Source organism: Astyanax mexicanus, chromosome 1 (assembly GCF_023375975.1).
Source record: "Astyanax mexicanus isolate ESR-SI-001 chromosome 1, AstMex3_surface, whole genome shotgun sequence".
Lineage (NCBI taxonomy): Eukaryota > Metazoa > Chordata > Actinopteri > Characiformes > Acestrorhamphidae > Astyanax > Astyanax mexicanus.
In genome coordinates this window covers 88,448,550-88,463,227 of record NC_064408.1, presented here as the reverse complement: position 1 = coordinate 88,463,227, position 14,678 = coordinate 88,448,550, and the positions used below count along the sequence as shown (strand labels likewise).

At 35.8% G+C, this 14,678-nt stretch overlaps 1 long non-coding RNA gene across 1 annotated transcript; it reads left to right on the top strand.

Annotated features, from left to right (window-relative positions):
* The first annotated feature begins 1,171 nt into the window (after positions 1–1,171).
* Positions 1,172–5,704, top strand: LOC111196023 (uncharacterized). The gene is made up of 8 exons (XR_007441320.1): positions 1,172–1,494; positions 2,162–2,224; positions 2,499–2,643; positions 2,942–3,034; positions 3,188–3,237; positions 3,325–3,485; positions 3,648–3,783; positions 3,953–5,704. It is a non-coding gene; the product is annotated as an uncharacterized LOC111196023 (long non-coding RNA).
* Positions 5,705–14,678: the final 8,974 nt, after the last annotated feature.

Genomic DNA, 14,678 nt, shown 5'->3' with positions numbered 1-14,678 from the left:
AACTCCATTTATTTTTTTTAACAAACAGTCTGTAATTATAGAAATACATGTGTTTTATGCTCATCTGCAAAAACTCTGTAAAACAGTGTAGAAACAAAAATAATATTTTATCCCTTTGTCTCCCTAACCTGCAGGCCAATTACTGAAAAAAAAAGCATTTTTACAGTCAGTTGAAATAAGTAGATCAGAAAGGTGTTTGTACATAACTTTTTATATTTATTGCACATCAGAATAGAGCAGAATAAAATCCTTTAAAAAAACATTTTTTTTTTTTTATAAAAAAAGCAAAAGCAAAAAGTAAACAGTTACAGAGAGTGTCACAGGTGTGCTTCGGCACACGTGTAAAAACACTGGCTCTGATTGGCTACCACCTCTGTCCCGCATAACTTGCCACCTGATTGGCTGAGCCCAGACCTCTTTTTTTCTCAGGCTGAAGCCCATGGAAACGCGCATGCGCAGTTTATCGCTGTAGAACAAAGAGAAACTCCTAAAATAAACCGTTAAAGTTGATAATATTTTTTTCTAAAAGCAGTGCTCGGATATGAGGATTACTGGAGACTGGACTGATGGATGTTGTGATGTTTGGAGGGGTTCTGAAGCCCGGACTCTGAGGTACGCGCTGATATTCTCTGTTTGTGTGTGAGGGGTGTCCTGTAGTAACCCCAGGCGGATCAAAGAGCGTGTTCACAGACCGAACCGTCTAACGCACTCTTATTCAGGAACCGTACATCCGACAGTAAAACGGTTTGCAGCTCCGTAATCCTGAGAGTCAGCAGGCTGTCATTGATATATTGAGCCTGTAATTATTCATAAACACAGCCAGATATTAATTATTATATTTATCTGGCCCGCCGTCGGGCCAGGGCGTGTTAAGAGCGTGTCAAGTTCAACAGGTGTTACACCGAGAACTGTCACCTGTTTAGACCTGGAGTCACAGATCTCTATAGGTCACAGTTCATGGTGAAACACCTGTTACTACTCACTAGCCTGGGCAGGGGTCCGCTCGAATTACTGTTATTATATCATTATATAGTAACGCACTGCTTTTAATCACCAGTAACGTCAACGGCGTTGTAACGACAGGAAAAGTAATTAATTACACTCACAGAAATGATTCATGGCAGAGTTAATTTTTATGCATTTAAATCTACTTGACTTTATTTAAAAGCTCATATTTTCTATATTTATGCATTTAAATTTATTATTATCTAGATAATTTAACCAATTTTAAAATGTATTGAATGTAATTAGTTAATACATACTAACATGGTTTAAATAATCAGAGCCCTAAAACAAACAAGAATCTGTTATGTAAAATGTATGTGATTGTTTTTCATAAAAGTTGAAGTGAAATGGAAACGATGTCCTGCCAGTAGGTGGCGGTAATGCCCCTTTAAGTTTGTTACCAACTGCTGTAAAACTCGAAGAAGAAGAAAACTATTATGGGCTGGACTGGCGGTTGAATGTAGCTACAACTTACGTCCATGTGAGAAGGTAAGCAATCCAATACGTAATACAATATGTTGTATTACTCCCAAATGCGACCTAAATGTGTAGTTTACTTCATATTACACAGATATTAATTCATTTATGTAAGTTAGTGTGTGATTATTTTAGGCAGTTTTATCTTGGCCACGTTGCTGTTCCAGACAATGCCATTAGCATTACAGCTAACAAACTAGCTATTGCATGGCATCTTGGCTAATTTGGTAATACAGCTCAATAATGGATTAAACTAACCCTTTCCAGTTTGTTTTCATGCCAGTTAAAATGAATACTATTAACATTAAGCAGGCCAGATAGCATTCCCTTTGTCCACAGCATTTAGCCTATTCATTTTATATTAAGTTAGGCTCTGTCTGTTTGCTTAAAGATTAACTTGAAAACTATGTGATTGTTTTTTTTTTTTTTTACAAACGCATTTGTATGAAAAATTAGTGTAGATCAAAGATGTAAAGATGTTCATATAGTAAAGTGAGCTTTTCAACTGCAATTATCTAAACCAAAAAACTGAACGAGTCATGAATCAGGACTTTGTTAGCTAGCTATTGTTAGGTGAGTGACTGCCTTTTAGAGTACTATATTTAAATTTTATATTTAATTAATTTATTTATTTACTGGCTTGGGTTACAGAACTTAATGTTAGATTATTTTTCCCCAGGTACCTAGTAATTTTCTACTTCTCCTATCCTGTTTCTCACCTCCATGTTGCAACATAGATTTAGTAAGTATAAGTTTAAAAATGTACACGTCAAAATATAGTTCATATTGTAGTTTGTAAATTATTATTTACAGTCCATTGTAAAAAATGTTTACAATTCCAAATGTTTAGAGTAAGCATGTTAAAACAGTAAATTATTGATTTCCCAGTACAACAAAACTTATTAGGCTTACAAAGTTTGATTTTGGACAAGGTTGGATGTGTTGGTTTTTCAGGTATTTTCAGCTCATTTTACAGATGATCTAATTGATTCATTGTTCTTTTTCTTCATTTACAGGTGCTGCAAATTGTGTGACAGTTCATTACCTACTAGGTGTGAGTCAGGTATGGACAGTCAGACAGACAACCTGTTTATGGTGATTAATGCCAAATGTGAAGCTGCAGGAGGAAAGATCACCGCCATAATGGCCCAGATGGATGGTGTACGTTTCTCTCTCTCTCTCTCTCTCTCTCTCTCTCTATATATATATATATATATATATATAAATAAGCATATGTTGTGTGTTACTGAGCTATAAGGAAAAGCTAATATTTAAGTAAAAATAAGTTTTTCTGGTCCTTTCACAATTACTGTTTACTGAGTGAGCTTTACCTGAGTGGGGTAAAGCAAGGTGCTGGTGTGGTGAAGTAGGTAAATGTAACTGACATTGTTAGCCTCAGCTCCTGTGTGTTAGTGTGTCTTTGTCACTGACAAGCATAAATTATGTTTTCTTTTTGTAGAATGAAGACATCAATGTGAAGTGTTATTGTGTTCTGAGCTGTCTGAGTATCTACCTCAGTAAAGACCTGGATACATTGGTTAAAGAATACATGGTATGTTTGATTCTTTGTTCTTATTCCTTTTTTTGATGAACTATGTTGTTTACAGAGATAATGTTGTTTTCCTCCTTAAGCAGACATTAATGTTTAGGATTGCTGCCCATGAAGAGAAACAATGGGATAATTTTTGTTTTTCTCTGTCAAAAGGCAGCTGAGGATCTGAGGCAGTCCATAAAGCTGAAGCCATATGTCAAAAGGTAAGTCATAAAGCAGTGTAGTTGGAAACATGAATTGTTTTTGCTTTAGGTGTTGAATATTAACAAGAAGGGGGTTGTTTCTAACAGGTGAGCTGTAAATGGGGAGAGAGAAGATTAGGATAGAGAATGGTTGGTCCTTTCTCTTCCCCATCATCCTCCCTCCAACTCAACCATGAGTGAAGGTTTGGAGAGGGTTGGATAGGAGAGGAGTAAACCTTAACCTTATCCAGGAGCTTATGAGAGAGGAGGTGAGTAGAGAAGGCAGAGGGTAGAAGAGAGGGAGCGGTTTGCCTCTTTTCTTCAATTTTCCCTGCATCAATGAACAGTTTATTTCATATCTGCATAACTGATCTTTCAACAAAATAAGTGGGGGTTCCTGGTGTTTTGTTAATTGTATTTTTTTCTGGCAGGTCAAAGGCTTCATTGGGAAAAGAGCAGTCTCTGCAGTCGCACCAGAAATCCCTGTATTAAAGTGAGGAGATCGACCTCAGTGGGGGATCAACCCATAAACATATGAGAGTTAGTCTACTACTGTAAAGGATAATGGTCAGTTTTAATTGTTGTTGTCACCTTCATAGAAAAGTGCACAATTTGACAGTAGTCTGTGTATAATCTCATGTTAACAAGAACACAAAATGCATCTTGGAGCTGCTTAGATTTTGGTGGTCATGGTTAGGGTCACACAGAACATCATTCTGTTCTCTTTATATTCCAGGACATTGAATCCAGAGAGGCTGAGGCTGGCATTGCAGAGAAGACTATGGGAATCTACACTGTCTGAGCAGAGGGACATTGTTCTGATTGTCCAGGTGATGGATGCTTTGCAGATGTTGGTGTTGTGCTGGAAGGCGTGGACGTTCTCCGTTCTCTCTGCTTTATGGGCAGATTTATGCACCCAATTTGAGCTATCCAAAAAGCCTGAAGCGTACATTTGAGGTGTTCCAGAAAACCCTGATGGACCTGGACTCAACTAAGCTTACACCAAAAGTACATGCACTGAAACTCAAATTGCTCCAGTGATTCGGTTGGCAACTACCACCTCACCCGCACACAGTAAGACTGTATATTGTTGAAATGGTCCCTTGGTTCTTGAAGGTTACGCCAGGGAAATAGCTGTTTGATAAATTTGTACATTGGTTGTCGAAGCATTAAAATTTTGTTGAAAGATCAGTTATGTAGATATGAAATAAACTGTTCATTGATTCAGGGAAAATTGGAGGAAAGGAGGCAAACCTCTCCCTCTCTTCTACCCTCTGCTTTCTCTACTCACCTCCTCTTTCCTAAGCTCCTGTAGGGGTAAGGTTTACTCCTCTCCTATCCAACCCTCTCCAAACCTTCTCATTGGGGATGTGTATTTTCTAAAATGTTAGCTGGCATTGTTGTAGTGGCTCAGCTCAAACCAGATTTTTAAAGTTAAAAGAGAATTCAGGTGTGAAATTGACTTTGGCTGTAGTAAACATGATAGAATGCTAACCTTTGGTGAATATCCCACCTCTGTTCTCCCTCAGCGATCCGAGATCCAGCAATTTGGTTCTATTTCCAAACAGGCTTTAGAATGGGTGATACAGCGCATATTTTTCCCCTTGCAGATAAATCACTTTTTACACCATTATCCAGCTCAAAGTAGCTCCACAACTCAATGCTAGAATCCGCAGAGCCCTGAAATCTAAAACAAGGCATCCCACAGAGTCCAGGCACCGCCATCTTAAAATAAAGTCATGGCAGGTCGAGTGCTGAGCATGAACAATAATTTTTTAGTGTGTGTGTTCTTCCATCTCATATCACCAGTAACCAGATATTTTCAGCAATAGCTGGAATGCATGCATTTCCACTGAATTAATTAAAAAAACGGCTCCTCTATACTACTAATTCAATTGTGCTCAGCATTCAACTTGCAATGACTTAACTTTAAGATGGCTGCGCCTGGAGATTTATCTTACACTACGGATTGGAAACAGATTTATTTTTTTAAAATAAATTTTTAAAGTTCTTAATGCCTTGCTTTAGATGTCAGGGTTCTCCGGATTCTACCAATGGGTTGTGGAGCTACTTTGAGCTGAATAACCATGTAAAAAGGGGTTAAGTATGTTTGGACAAACAAACACAATTGCTTTATCTTCTGGTTGTGGGAGAATGGAGGTGGGATATTCATCAAAGGTTAGTATTCTTTATCATGTTTTACTATAGCCAAAGTCAATTTTACACTCGAGTTCTCTAAGTGTTTAAATTATATTTGTTCTAAAAAAGTACTTTAGTTCCTACCAAAGTCTGTTGTCACTCAAGTAGCCTTTTTTTTCTTGTATTTTTGAAATAAAATTTTGCCAAACTAGGGTCTTGTGAATGTACAAACGCCAAACTTTCATTTAACTACATAAGTATGATTGAAATGTGATTTTAAGAAATGGTAATTTCGTGTCTCTTTTTTATGCTACGCTTTAATATTAATAAAGCTTTGATTAAACAACAAGGGGCCTGATTGTTTTTATTAAGATTGTACTGAATTGAAATGAATTGCATAAATGTGATGCATTTTATTTAATTTGGTTTATTTTATAAACATAAATGACATGTAATTCAAATAAATATATGCTATTTATTTTGTGTAGGTAACCTGATTATGCTTATTGTAATTCGAACAATATACTTTATGTATTTGAATTAAATACACTCATTAGTATTATTAATTTAGAGTACTTATACTTTATTTATACTCAGTACATAAACCTGGTTATTATGCATTTAAAATAAATAGGCTTTATTACACGAATGAATATGCATCATGTAACATTTATTTGATAGGTTTGTGTTAAAATTATCTAAAAAAAGTACATGGGAATTTGTCATGTAATAAAATTACATAAATCTTAAAAGTTAGGGTTAAATATTTCTGTGAGTGTATTTTATCCCGTTACTGACAAAATGACGTTGTTACCTAACGCCGTTACTTATAACGCTGTTATTCCCAACACTGATAATTATAGAACTAAGTGCACCAAGCTGCTCAGTGAAAAGGAGAATGTAAAAAAGGGGTTGAAGTGGCCAATCATTGTAGCTAACATGCGTTAGCCTTATAGCACGCGAACAATACTTTGATTAGCCAGCTAGACCGACTCTGGTCTGGCGTTACTCACCGGGGTCTCTAATGCGGTGCACGCTAACGCTGTGTTAGCATTACAGCACGCTAACGTGGTGTTAGCATTACAGCACGCTAACGCGGTGTTAGCTTTACTGCACGCTAAAAATAAGTTGATTAAGCCAGCTAGACCGACTCTGGTCTACTCACCGGGGTCGCTAATGCGGTGTTAGCATGACGGCCCAGCCCGGTTTGTACGCGCCCAGTGCCGGAATAGCCACCCGAGTGGTTAGCCTACGTGCTAGCTAGCTACATTTGCCCTTTCTTTCGGTTTGATGCTTGCCTATAGCTGCAGGCCAACACAGTTCACTGAAGCACCGTGTTTCTAAAACCAACTTAAACTACACAGATAACTCACAACTGTAAATATCTCAAAAATAATCAGTCACTGTGCTCTTACCCATGCAGTCCATGCTCGCTGCCTTCCAAAAGTTCTTCATCAGTGGAGATAAGTACTTGTATCAGTGCCTCGTGGTCTCCCAAGCAGCCTTAAAATATTTAGTTAGGCGTAACAAAATCTTAACATAATACACACTAAAACTATTGGGTTGTACTTATTTTTGTAATTAAGCAAAGTTCGAAAAGTATAATTTTAGGTAAAATCTTCTCATTATAATGAGCAAACATCACTGGGCTCAAATCATGTTGATTTTACTCAAATATTCATGCAATATTTCTCCAAATTTCTAAACAAAATAAACACACAAAATATTGGGTTGTACATACTGTTTTAATTAAGCATAGTTCAAAAAGTATAATTTTAGGTAAAATCTTCTCATATTAATGAGCAAAGTTTACTGGGCTCAAGAATCGTTTTTTGCAGTGTAGTTGACAGACAAATATTCAGTACAAGAAGATACTTAATTATTAGTACTTATTTCTGTGTAATTCACTGTCACACCTGGTGCTGATGATGCTCTAGTGAAAAAAAAAGTAGATTAAAGTATACTAAGCATTATTACGCCACATCATTTATCAGTAAATTTAAATACAACATTAATTGTATACAAATAGTACAAAAGTCTTACTTCAATTGTGCTAAGTGTACTTAACTGTACTACAATGGAACTATTTAACATTTAACATTTAAACATACTACTGCATGTATGTAACCCCATATTTTAAATATGCTCACAGTAAAATTATTATATATTTAATAAGTATTTCAACTGTATCACCATTATATACCAGGTATATTATGAATGTACTAAGAATTGGTGTTATGTGATCTATTTACAAATGTGCTTCTTGTTTCTTGTCTTTTGTAAATAGCATACTTTTTTTAGCATACTTCTTACTTCGTTGGGTATTAAATATACGTTAATAGACTGTACTACAATTTTTAGCCTGTTATAATTTTTTCAATTAGTAGTAGTAATTTAATTTACTTTCTAAAAAGTATCTGAAACTACTGGAAAAGCTGTTTTTAACACACTTTGCTAAAAATGTACAAAAGTTTACTTTTTTAAAATACACTATATTGCACTTTTTAAAAAGTATGATGAAAGTCTACTTTCAAAAAATTGATGAAAGCATAATATTAATGTACTTTTAATATATTTTAAGTAAGTACATAAGTCTGTACATCAATTTCTCAATATGTTTTAAGTGCAATTAAGTACATTTTATTTTCACCAGGGTGCTCCAGTTCCTCCAGTGCATCCATTGCCCAGAATGCAACAGACTCTGACATCACTCATTCACACCCTTCACTCATTCACATCACACGACACCTCCCATTCCACAAGCACCAGAATATCCGGGTTCGTACGGTCATGAAAAACATGAATAAATAATTAAATTTAAAATTAGCAATATTCAGCCCTGGATAAGTTTTTGAAAAATAAAAATATCCCAAAAGTTTTGCAAAAGTCATGAAAATTTTGTCTACAAATCGTTGTGTTTCCATTTATCGTTTGGAAAAAATCTGTTTTTAGCTAACAAATATGTCAGCTCATGGTTAATTCTGTAGCCTCGGGATCTGATACACATTTTAATATAAGAAATTGTGTCACAATCATTTTAGACCCACTATAGTCAATTGGTACTATAGTTTTAATTGATTTTTGGTTTTATTGTATATGATGGCATTGTTTTAAAAATTGTATGGTCATGAAAATTAGCCTTGAAGGCATGGAAATGTCATAATAAAGGAAAAGTATATGAACTATGTAATATTGACTTCACCTGTTGAACGCACTACATGCACTCCTGCACTTCATCACTCACTGCCGAGTATTGGATCTGGTTCTGTCCATCACTTACAAAGCATTTCTTTAGCCTGCATTTCTGATTATACTGTGTATGACCTTCTACAATTTAGCTTTGCCCTCTGATACTGCCCTGCTGTGTGACTGACCTGGACTGCTGTTGCCTTTTGGTTTTGACCGAAGGCAATAAAGCCTCTTTATTTTATCTGTGCTTTTCTCATCTTTGCCTGGCCCTGACATGCACGGTAGTTACTATATAACCCATAGGGGATACTATACAATTCATAGTGTTCATTCGTTTGCTGTTGCTTAAGTAGATATAAAACAATGAATGGTTAAATAATACAAAATAAATAAAATCTTATTTGTTTATTTTTTAAAGAAGATAATGTATTGGCTACTCAAATCATTGTGCGACTGTGTTTTGTAAAAAAATAAAATAAAATGTTAGGATTGTGTCAACAACATGATCTAAAGTCATTACACATTATAATTGTTATATACTCTTCTACATTTTAAAGGAAATAAGAAAAAAGAACCTATACGAGTGCATTTCCACTACACTGACCCACATTCTGAGTTTTTGGGAAAATTTCACATTTTCCACAAGCGTTTTTGGACTCGAGAAAAGCGACCTGTAGTTCAGTAAAGGGAAACTAAGGAAAAAACCCTATCTGTCAGTGTTAATATCCACTTAATAGCCGGAGTTTTCACAGAGGAGCTTTTGTTTTATCAGGAGATTGTGTAATCAGTGAGAAATGCAGCGTGCGTGTAGAAGGTGAAACGCTCGGGGCTGAATATTTTCACTGTTATCTGAAGATGTCAGTCTGTCTGCAAAACGCTGAAATGGAAGAAGTGCTTTTAAGTCGCACGGCTGAAGCACAAACCAACACAACCTGAATTAACACCCACACTGAGAACAGCACACAGCAATCTGCAGCATTTCAAAGAAAAACAGATTGTGTTACTGAACTTCACTCCAAAACCTGCAGGAGGAATGCACGGCCTCGTTCACCAGAACACCAGAAGTGACTCAGACTGCAGACTCAGAGAGTTACTCTTCATTTAGGGTGGTCTTTTTTAGATTAAATAAACTACTAACAGACTCTCAGTAACTTATCAGCAACATATCAGTGATGCAGGAGCATCTGAACATTCAGTAGATCATCAATAGACTTTACACTAAACTTAAAACCTAGTTATAACCTTAATCTAAATCCAGTACCTAAATCTGGCCACTCATTCCCTTCCCTAATCCAGTTCAGCTCCAGTTACTGTCTAGTGTCAGCAGCAGTTCGTTAACATTTGGGTTGGGGAAGTTTAGCTGGTTTGTATTAAAGCTGTTATGTGATCAGTAATTTCTCAAATTCATTTCTATAGATTTTAAAAGGACACTCAAAATACAGTGAAAAACAACTGAATTCAGTTTTATGTTTCAGTAAAAGTTAGAATAAGAATTGTTGTTGTTAGGATTAGGTCTTTGACTGAGGTTATGCTTCAAACGAGGGTTAGGATTAGTCTTTGTGTTGAGGTTAGGATTAGGATTAAGATTAGGGTTTGATAAAAAGAGGCAAATTAAGTCTATTTTATGTAACATATCAACAGTACATCTACTAAATGTAAGCCACGCATAAACAGCACATCTTTAAGACATTTACTTCATTGTATTCAGGTGCTTCACTTTAGGTAATGTTCACTGATTGATTGTTAATATGTTACAGATACTCTATTAAGAGTTTATTACACATTTACAAAGGACCACTTAGAATAAAGTGTTACCACAACAATTAATATACTTACTTTTATGTATTACTATAAATAAATGAACTATTCATAACTTTATTGATTAGAGACATATTAGTAATACTTTATCATTAAGATGTCATCATACAGAGCAAAAATACAGCCAATGAATTTAAAGCAACAGTCAATCCCGTAACAAGGTCTGAAATGCAGGATGCTATTAACTAGTCTCCGGAATGCAGGATGCAAATAATCAATCCCAGTAAAAGAATGCAGGATGCTACTAAGCAGTCTCTTGAAAGCAGGATGCTAACAGACAACCCCAAAAGTGAATGCAGGATGCTAATAACCAGTCTCTTAAAGGCAGGATGCTAACAGACAACCACAGTACAAAACACAGGATGCTAATAAACAGTCCCAATATGGAATATAGGTAGCTAACATTTCACAGTATGGGCAAACCCAGGTTAGCACATTCCCTGTGTCCACTGTGATTTTTTTAAGGGCTCCTAGGTGTCTGCTAAATACCCTACATGTAAATGTAATGAGTGTCAGTGGAGTGTCAAATGGAAGTGCTGTTGGATTCTAGAAAGGCACTATATATATAATTACATTTATAATTAATATTAATAATACAGTACATTAATAATATTAGTTATTACAACTAAAGGGGAACTTGATTTATTTCTAAGGTAGCCCACGAGGAATCATTACACACTGATGGTGAGTGTCAGAAACTGTTGGACACACCCAGTATGCAAATAGATTGTGACAGAAGCCAATTGAAAAGAAGCTGCCAGTGGCAACAGTTTAAACTCAGTTACACACTGCTTTTGGATAACTTTATGCCACTCCTGGTGCAAAAACTTTTAAGTGATCTTTTTTTTTTTTTCCAGGGCTGCATGTTGGCCATGCCAAATTAAAATAATGCAAATCTGAGGAAATTAATTATTATTATTTTTTATTGCCTAAAACAATATATAGGGGTTAGTAGCATAAAGGAAAGGCTACACAGTGATGGTAATCAAAAGAGCAAAGATTTGCCTAGTATGCAAATGTGGTGATGGTGCCGAGAGACAATGGGAAAAGTGTGAGATTTACTTATGCCTCCAAAAAGGCCCTCTTACGCCTCAATTCAAGCACAGAATGTAAAATACAAACAGCCAATCCAGGAACAGAATTCCAGGTCTGAATACATGTTATTAACAGTACAGGATGCCAGATTGTAACAGCCCATTCCCAGCATGGAACGCAGGATTTTAAAAGTTAATCTGAGTTGGCTACACAATGCTTGTAAGCTTACAGCCAATCCCAGTTTGGAATACAGGATGCTAATAGCTGATCCCAGGACAGAATGGAGGATGCTAGCAGCCAATCATAGAGCCAGAGGCACAGGGCATGACGATGTTGTGAGGAATGGTTTCAATATAAATTCCACAGTGTAATGCAAATAAATACACCTTAAACAAATACGCAAGCAGTCTCTGTAATTAGCGAGCGAGCGAGGGCTTATTATTCACTCAGTGTATGTGTGTTTCCTTCAGCTGCGTCTGCGGCTGCTCTTCCAAAACATCTGAATCGGATCTTTCAGTCGAGCCCAGAAGTCGTAATTCAGCCTCCACTCATTTCATTAGGCTGTGGAATGAAGGCGCAGGTTAAGGCTGCGCAATCACACAGCACTTCAGCACATCTGATATTAATAAAGCCTCAAAGATGTGGAAGAAAAAGAGACGGAAAGACGGAGCGATGCACGAAGAGAGCACCGGCAGCTTACCTCCCATAACTCACCCAAATGTTACAAAGGAAGAGTTTCCTCTGGACAGTTTACTGCACCTCCAGATGCTTCCAGGGCTTTAGACTGTTCATCTGTACATGGAAAGGGCTGTACTTACATTAGCACTTTTCTAGGGTTATGTTGTTTATAAATAGTTAATTATCCATTAGTAAGGAGCAGGTGAGTGTCTGAATTTGAAAACAATGTTTTGACAAGGATTGACTGTTCTATGTACTGTACATAGCTATTGTGCAGGAGATCAAGTCAGGTCTAGTAGCAGATGCTTACTTAAGTAGGTCACAAAATGTTAATATCAGTTTATAAAGTTTAAAGCAGCACTAGAACTAATGAAAAATCAATTGAACAAGATTGATCACTGACCAAAATTGCAGTCAGGACATGTCTGCTGTCTGAAGAAGCTTCTTTATAGTTTACAAAAAGAGATGGTATGCTACTGGATCTCTATAGACCCTAAAGTGACCATACGTCCAGACGTATCCGTTTTTGGGATTTGCTTAAATAGGATTTCTGATCTTATAATGCTTTATAATGTGGGATTTAACTTGATCAGTGCTTGTTTCTTTTTTGCATGTACAGATTTACAGATCTCTTTCAGTCTCGTCTTCTCGCAACCATTAATTCATATTTACACGCAAGATAGTTTAAGAACAGCAGTGCATGGCGATTGGCCGCAGTCAAAAAAAAAAGTCAACTGATTAAATTTCTAGGCCTAATCCCATTTCTCTTTTGTTTCCCTACTTCTTCTTTTTGAGTGTTACACTTCCTTTCAGATCAGAGGGATTAAATTCTTCCCCTAAAAATTAGAACAGCCTTTCAAGGTTTTGAGATTTGCCAATAAACAATAAATAAATAACACTGCTTCATTACCAGGCTACTGCTTGTCGTCCATATGTGCCCTTGTGAAAAAAAAGTATAAGAGCATTAGGTAAGTGCATTTAATTAGGTAAAGAATACTTAAAATGCATTTTCTATTTAAAATACTCCATGAAAATACACATTAAATACTGCTTAAAGTGCATTTTAGTGTAGTTTTTTTCAGTGTCATTAAGATGTACACAATATGTGCATCAATACACAAAGTAGAACACTTGCAATATAAGAATACAAGAAATATAATACAAGGAAAAAGCCCTTAAAAGCACAACCTAATGCTTTTGTTGTATTTAAAAAATATCTTAATTACAACTGAAATATACTGAAAGTTGTCATGAGTTGTTCCAAAGTAGTATATTTAGTATGTATTTAATTATGTATTCATTTTAATTTAAAAAGTATGTATGTTTCGATGTTAAGTATACTTTTAAAAATATATACTTAAATGCACTGTACTTTTACAAGGGTGACCCTAACACGCTGATGTGAAAGCAGTGGAGCTCTGAAGTTCAGCAACCGAGCTTCTGGTTAATTAGTTACTAACGTCTTCTGTATGGGGCAGGTGGTTTAGCAATTAATTATTTTTGCCCATTTCTTAATTGCTCTTATTTTATTTAGCTTTTATTTTATTTTATTTTATTTTTCTGTTCCACCTTAAATGCTGAAGCATTTGCCGTTTATTGTACCATTTAAGGGAAAGGAAAGGGAAGTTAACTTGCTGCTGAGACAAACTACTAGCAATTATTTTATGTTTGTTTATAAAAAAAAAATGGCCATCAAACATTGAAACTACACATTAAACTAGGGCACTATGGTGAAAATACTCAAGTTTCTTTGGTTGCTTGTGCTGTACTCTGAGAAATCTCTGTTTAAAAGTTCATATACCCCTAACATCTAACGTTTCCCCCTCCTCCTCCAGCTTCCCTACCCCTAGATGTGCATCTGCAAAAGGCCAAGGGGTGAAATGGAATTGGACCAAACTTATTCCTGTCTTATTCACTACCATTCCTTTACTAGATGTACTTCTTAAGGCATCAGCTGAAATGAAAGGATGTTATTTGGTCACATGATAATAAGGCTGTTTATTAATTATTTATGCTAAATGAGTTAACAAAAACAGCAATGTTCAGAAACAGGATAACTGAGTTTAAAATGTTTTAAGTATTTAACACACAGCCAAAAACTTTGTATAAAAAGTTTTCTGTTAAAATGTCTAAATTAATAATTTGTAGGATTTGGATCAGGCAGAATCAAGAAAAGCAGACAGGAAAGGAAGGTGCAGTAAAATATTCAGACCCAGACAAACAGACAGAGTTTACAGTGAATCTGTGGCTTGTGTCTGGAATGGAGTGACATTTCAAAAGCAGCTGAAAAGAAAAGAGAAATAAAAGGTAGTAAACCTATGCAGTTAAAGAGAAAAATAGTCTTTTTTGTATCTGTTTAAAACAGACTATTTCTTTATTCATAATAACATTCACATCTCTAGACAAATAGTAAATGTGATTTGAAAACATAGTTATATAGTTTTTTTTAGTATTTAAGTTTCTGCTATTCTCACATATACAGTAGCTATTGCCATAGTCTCACAACCTCAGCCACAACAAAGTATAGTAACTCCAGTACACACACACACACACACACTTAAATCTGTCAAATCAGGGGAAGCAGATAGGAAAGGAAGGTGCAG